The sequence below is a fragment of the Gobio gobio genome, assembly GCF_949357685.1.
Source record: "Gobio gobio genome assembly, chromosome: 3".
Classification (NCBI taxonomy): domain Eukaryota; kingdom Metazoa; phylum Chordata; class Actinopteri; order Cypriniformes; family Gobionidae; genus Gobio; species Gobio gobio.
In genome coordinates, this window is record NC_137099.1 from 15,825,431 (window position 1) to 15,832,598 (window position 7,168).

Below are 7,168 nucleotides of genomic sequence, written 5' to 3' on the forward strand. Positions count from 1 at the left end.
CATAATGGCATTGTCCAGGCAGCAAGCAACATGGCGTTGCTCACTACCAAATTCGTTACACATATGTTTAAGATTTACAGCCATAATTTAAAAGAAAAAAAGTGTAGCTTTGAAATTCATAGATAGTTACCACATAAAATCACATTGTAGGGGTAAGGGTTTGGAGTCGTCGGAGTCATGTAAGACTTAAAGGGATATTTCACCCAAAAATTTTAATTCACCCAAGATTTACCCTCAAGCCATCCTAGGTGTATATGACTTTCTTCTTTCAGACGAATACAATCGGAGTTATATAAAAAATGGCAGCCCAAAATTCCTGGGTATGTTTAAGCAAGCGGATAACCTCAACTTTCGGTTCCAAAAACGGAGGTAACTTTCAGGCTTAGTTTGCTTAAAGGATTAGTTCACTTCCAAATGAAAATGTCCTGATATTTTACTCTCCCTCCATCTCATCCAAGGTGTTCATGTCTTTCTTTCTTCAGTCGAAAAGAAAGTACATATATATATATATATATATATATATATATATATATATATATATATATATATATATATTAATTCTAAAGCACTATTACAACAAGGTAATGTTTAAAAGTTGATTCAATTTAAATTGAACTTCAATTAATTAGCGTCAAACAAGTAATATAATCCTTATTCTCAGTGAATAAAGAATACATACGAAAAGATTGAAGAAATTATTGCACTACCACCAAATAGGTGGCAATATGCATTAAGTAGGTTATGTAAATCGCCATTAAACAAAAGAAGAAAGAAGTAGAATGGCGCACTTTTTCAGCGTTTCCATTGTGAATCATCGATTCGTCGCTCTGTTGAGAATGTCTTGTGTCTAGGCTTTAACCGGGAACCACGGCCGAATCCGAAATCGCCCCCTAAAACGTCTCCGGTTACTTGCGTAACCTATGTTCTCTGAGTAGGGAACGAGACGCTGCGTCACTTTATGACGTAATGGGACGCCCTCTGGGTGTGCCGATTGTCTGAAGCCCTTATAGAATCACACCAGTTGATTGGCTGATGGCGCGCACGACGCCCCACTTGACATAGTCACCTTATATTAGCGCGCGCGCCATCTGCTCCTCAGATTTCTCTGCCGAAAAGGAAGGCCTGTCGGCAGCGCGAGGAGCTTGGCAGCGTACGCAGCATCTCGTTCCCTACTCAGAGAACATAGGTTACGCAAGGAACCTGAGACGTTCTCTTTCATAGGTTCACTCGACGCTGCGTCACTTTATGACGTAATGGGAACGATATACCAAACACGCCAAGCTAAAGCGCTGCCGTATCTGGCTCAAAGAACACCAGATAACCTGCATGACTAGGTTAAGCAGACAGGACATGCGAACCCGGAGCCATGTCGAGATCCAAACTATAGAATCTCACAAAAGTGTGCGGAGAGGACCAACTGCCGCCACACAAATATCTTCCAAAAGAGCCCCTCTAAAAAGTGCTTGAGAGGAAGCCACACCTCAAGTAGAATGCGCTCTAATATCAAGAGGTGAAGGTAAACCACGCACCTCATAAGCTAAGGAAATAGCCTCTGTCGCCCAATGGGAAACCCTTTGCTTCGAAGCGGCAAGCCTACGGCGGCCAGCACCGAAGCACACCAACAGCTGGTTAGATTTCCTCCAACCGTCGGAACGGTCAACATAACACTTCAACGCTCGAACTGGGCAGAGCAAATGAAGTTTCTCGTCTTCCTCCGAGTCAAACGGAGGGGGGTGAAAGGAGTGAAGAGTAATAACCTGAGAGCGAAATGACGTGGACAAAACTTTGGGCACATAACCCGGCCTAGGTCTTAAGGTAACCTTGACTAGGCCAGGGGCAAAATCCATACAGGTCCCATTAACAGAGAGAGCCTGTAGATCGCCCACTCGTTTCAAAGAAGACAGAGCTAACAAAAGAGCAACTTTGAGAGTCAGAATTCGCTCAGGAGCTGACTCCAAAGGCTCAAATGGAGCCAAAGTTAGCCCTTCAAGGACCACGGAGAGGTCCCAAGAGGGAATACCAGGGGAGCGTGCTGGTCTCAGGCGCCTAACCCCTCGCATGAAAGATGAGACCAATCTATGCTTGCCTAGAGGGATTTCGTCCGACTCCCTACCGGCAGCGATAGCTGCGACATAGACCCGAAGGGTGGTGGCTGCTGCTCCAGCAGCAAACTTCTCCTGCAGGAACTCCAGAACCGAACCAACCGGGCAGTTAACTGGATCTACTGCATGAGTCGAGCACCACGACTCAAAGACCCTCCACTTAGAGGAATAGAGCTTCCTTGTGGAGGGGGCTCTCGCATTAGCAATGATCTCCTGAACGTCCGCAGAAAGACCAGTGTTTAGTGTCGTTGGCCCTTGATGGGCCATACCCACAACTTCCAAATCTCCGGGTGAGGATGCCAACTCCTGCCCTGAAGTTGTGTCAAAAGGTCCTCCCTGACCGGTATCTCCCATGGGGAGGAGTCTAGGAGGAGAACCATCTCCGAGAACCAAGTCTGGGATGGCCAGTGTGGAGCCACCAGCAGGAGGCTGGCCCCACTCTCCCTTACTCTGTACAGAACCGACGGAATCAGCCTGATGGGCGGGAACGCATAGAGTTTCAGATTGGGCCATGGATGCGCGAACGCATCTATCCCCAACGGGGCTGGAGAGCTCAGAGAAAACCAGAGCCGACACTGGGACGACTCCTTCGAGGCAAAGAGGTCCACTTCCGCTTTCCCGAACATCTCCCAAATCTGTGACACAGTTTGAGGGTTCAGCATCCATTCCCCCGACCGGAGCTTTTGTCTCGACAGGTAATCTGCAGCGAGGTTTAAGACTCCGGGTACATGGATTGCTCTCAGGGACAAAAACTGTCCAGGGTGCGCGACCGTGATCCTCCTTGGCGATTTACGTGAGACACCACTGCCAGTTGTCGGTCCTGACAATGACATGATGCCCCCTGAGTGAGGGGAGAAAATGTTGAAGGGCCAGGGATACCGCTCTCAACTCCAGGCAATTTATGTGCCAGGAGAGAACTTCCCCCTCCCAGATCCCCATAGCTGGTCGGCCTTTGAATACTGCACCCCAGCCGGTAAGAGAGGCGTCCGTCGTAACCATTTGGCGACGGAAAACAGCCCCCATCTTGACCCCTTTCTGAAGAAAGAGAGGGTCTCGCCACATTGATAGGGCACGAAAGCAGCCGCGTGACACCTTCAATAGGCGAAGGGCCGATCCTGTTGACCGAGCCCCTGAGCGTTTCATCCACCAGAGGAAGGGCCTCATATGGAGCAGTCCCAGGGGGAGCACCGGGGAAGCTGCGGCCATGAGACCCAGGAGCCTGCGACACGTACCCACAGAAACATGATGGCCTAGCCTGAAGCGGACCAAGCATGTTGTGATACTGGAAATCCGAGCAGGGGCCAAACGGGCCTGCATCGGAACGGAATCCAGACGAACACCTAAGAAGGTGGTCTGCTGAGCCGGAGTAAGAACGCTCTTGTCAGTGTTCACTCTCAAGCCAAGAGATTGAACGTGTCGAAGAACGACATCTCTGTGATGAGAGGCCTGTCTGCTCGCACTCCACATCCTCGAGCTCTACATCCGAACCCCAGGTCGCGGATCCAAGAGAGGCCTGCGCGGCCTCGGGAGCGCGACGGGGGAAAACGGAAGACTCCCTCTCAAAAACCGCGAGCCTCGAGCGGAGGGTTTTGAGAAGGAGGTTATCGCAGTATTTGCAATTATAGAACCCCTGAACCGCGTCGCGTGCGTGAGAAAACCCCAGACATTTAACACACTTACTGTTGGGATCGTCGATCGCGATGAAGCGAGTGCACGGCGGTGGGCAACGTCGGAATTCCATAGCACTTCACCACAAGGAGAAGTTCCACAATCCGCGGTCGCTGAAGTGCTGAGGTAAATATCGACTGAAATCCTTAGAATTTGGACCAGAAAAATCGAAACCGAAGGGCATGAAATGGCCGCTTCATTAAGGCAGAGAAATCTAAGGAGCAGATGGCGCGTGCGCGCGCTAATATAAGGTGACTACGTCAAGTGGGGCGTCGTGCCCGCCATCAGACAATCAATTGCCATGATTCTATAAGGGCTTCAGACAATCGGCACACCCAGAGGGCGTCCCATTACGTCATAAAGTGACGCAGCGTCGAGTGAACCTATGAAAGAGAACCTCAATCACTATTCCCTGGTAGGGTTGCCACCCGTGTCATGACGCGTCCCACACATAGTTCAATAAACACATACGGATTTTGCAGTGTGGAGAATACTAATAGCAAATATAAAGAAATCAATTTCACAATAAGTAGTACAGTAGCTCATTTGTGTGTGATTGTGTTTTAGCGGCTTTGTTGTCATAGCGGCGGAGTCTCGAGGACATGCGCTGTGCCGTGTGCCTGTAAACTTGCGCGGTTTTTTAAAAACATGTCGAGCTTGCGTCGCGTCCACCGTTTGAACGCAAGAGGATCTCCAGATATAGAGACTCTATATATATCTATAATAGAGGTGAATAGAAAAAAGGTATCAATGGGTCTGTCCAGTAACTCGTGATGAACCTCAGGCCAACTGCACACTTTATGAGAAGCATTTCAGTTGCTCAGACTGTCTGACTAAAGCAGCAGCGGTGACAGACCGGTCTATGTGACAGACACATCCGTGCTTCTAAAGGTATAGGCCTATAGTTTTTTTTAATGGATAATATATTAATATAATATTCCATACATTATCAGAGCTTGGCAGACAGATTTATTATTTTTTAGACAGGTTAATTAATAGATTATTGCCTAATAAATGTTATTATTAATTTATAATTAAGCTAGGCTATATTAATCATACATAAATAATCCTGTCATATAAAGTTTATGACATTTAGAAAAATATTTAGATAAAAACGGGACAAATAATTACATGATAATATAGTCATAGTTTTTAGTAAATTAATAAAATAAAAATAAAACATTTTTGAAATTCAAAAAAGTGATTACTGGTTCAGAATGACTGCTTAAAGTGACAGTTCACCCAAAAATGAAAATTCTGTCATTATTTACTCACCCTCAAGTTGTTCCAAACATTTATACATTTCTTTGTTATGTTGAACACATAGGAAGATTACTGTGGAAGTCAATGGTGCCCCCAGAGCAGCCTGGGTACAAACGTTCTTCAAAATCTCTTCTTTTGTGTTCAGCAGAACAAAGAAACTCATACAGGTTTGGAACATCATGAGGGTGAGTAAATGATAGAATTTTCATTTTGGGGTGAACTATCCCTTTAAAGTGCACCAAACAGGCTACTAAAGAGTTCTTTAGAAATAAATAAAATAATCAAATGTAAAATAATACAAAATGTGTTCTGTTGCAAGTTCACAGACTTGATCTCATGTTTTCTTATGTTTTTATGTACCATAATATCGGAAAGATTAACATGAGACTGGAAACTGTGTGTTATGATAACACACAGTTTCCAGTCTCATGTTAATCTTTCCGAGCTCGTGCAGTGGGTGGAACTAAAGGGACACAAGCACCCAGACACAAAATACATACATCATGGCATTATCCCTGGATAATTTTCGATTTACTATATGTTCGTGTTGTTTACATTATATGCACTTACGCGGCGATTGCTAACAAAACAGGCATTTTATGCCGTTTTACTCACCGCCTGCGGTTTTGTGACCAGGAACAAACAAACACACTTGCAGAACTCCGGAAAAACAAACTATATCCACTGTTATTTGGGAAGTTGAACAAGGATATTTTTCCATCACAACCAAAAACACACTTCTTGCCAGGAGAAGTGTCCATACAAGGAATTCCGCCCTTTATGACGTCATGCAGTGTCATACTCGAAAAAAAACTTTATGAAACTTATTTGAATCCTGAAGGAGTGTATTTGGCACAGATATACTCTGTCATAAGTCCAATTTTGGACCGTTTTTAGCATGAGAATCCAACTCTTTAACAGTGTAAATAAGTCAGAATTCATGAAATAGCATTAGACCCAGCCCTAATTTCACGCTAGAAATGACATCAGAAGTGGAAAACATTAGTCAAGAACATATATTTACTCACAAACTGACCGTGACTTTCAGACTTTCATCTTTCTTTTTCTAGCTCAACTGTCCAGGGAAAGCCCCTGGGCTGTTTTAGCTTCCTGCCAATTATTTATGTAGAAATGTATCTTGTCGATAACATTTAAAAAAGTAAAAATAAAAAAAGTTATACATAGTTGAATATTAAAATTCACTCTATGCCAGTAGGTGGCGCTTGTTGAACAGCAGAATTATAGGAGTTATGTAAAAACCCTCATACAGACGTAAAGGATGACCAATAGCATTCATTTTATAAAAAAGAATTACGAAATGTAGAGACAGCGATTTTATTTGTAGCATTTATTATTATATTTTTGGAATTTGATCATTTTCCACAATGGTTGGGAAACACTGCACTACATTATTATAGGCATTGTACAAAAAGAAAATGCAATCTAAATTTTTCTGGCCAAAATGCGAGTTTACAGCTCCATTATATAAATAACATTAATTATACAAGATATTCAGTAGATCGAAATAATCACTTGGCATAAATGTGGACTATTTGGAGATGGCAAACTGCTCTAAAAGCACGAGCTTGAACGCGCAACAGCACTGTGACTTTACTTTGAAACATGCAGTGCTGGCGTTTAATCCATTAAATTATAGCCCTTTAAAATTAATGATCACATTTAAATCACATAGCGATTCCTGTTTTTCCTGTTTTCCATCCCCAGATTTAAAACCTCATGAAATTTAAATCTAGACTTTAAAGCAGCACCGATGTTCACACAGCAGGGCTTTGCCTAAAATGCAGTTGAGAGTCCTGAAAATATACGGGTATGTGAGTTGGTTTAATGCTGTTGTCACTGCTGTTAACTCCCATATATACAAATCATTATTTGAAAAATAAAATATTCGTGCAACCAGTAGGCCCCTCCCCAGTGTAGGCCCCTGGGAGCCCGTGGAAGCCTGTGCGTTAATGCGCCCCTGCAACTGTCACCGAATGGAACGCATAGGATTGTGGGATATCAAAAACAGTGAAGGATACATCTATGCTGCCTTAAAACATCCTTCAGATGAAGGTCTCTCAGGAGGCAGGAAGTGAAGCTAACATTGGATTCGAACGTGCCTTGATGCCTTCTTA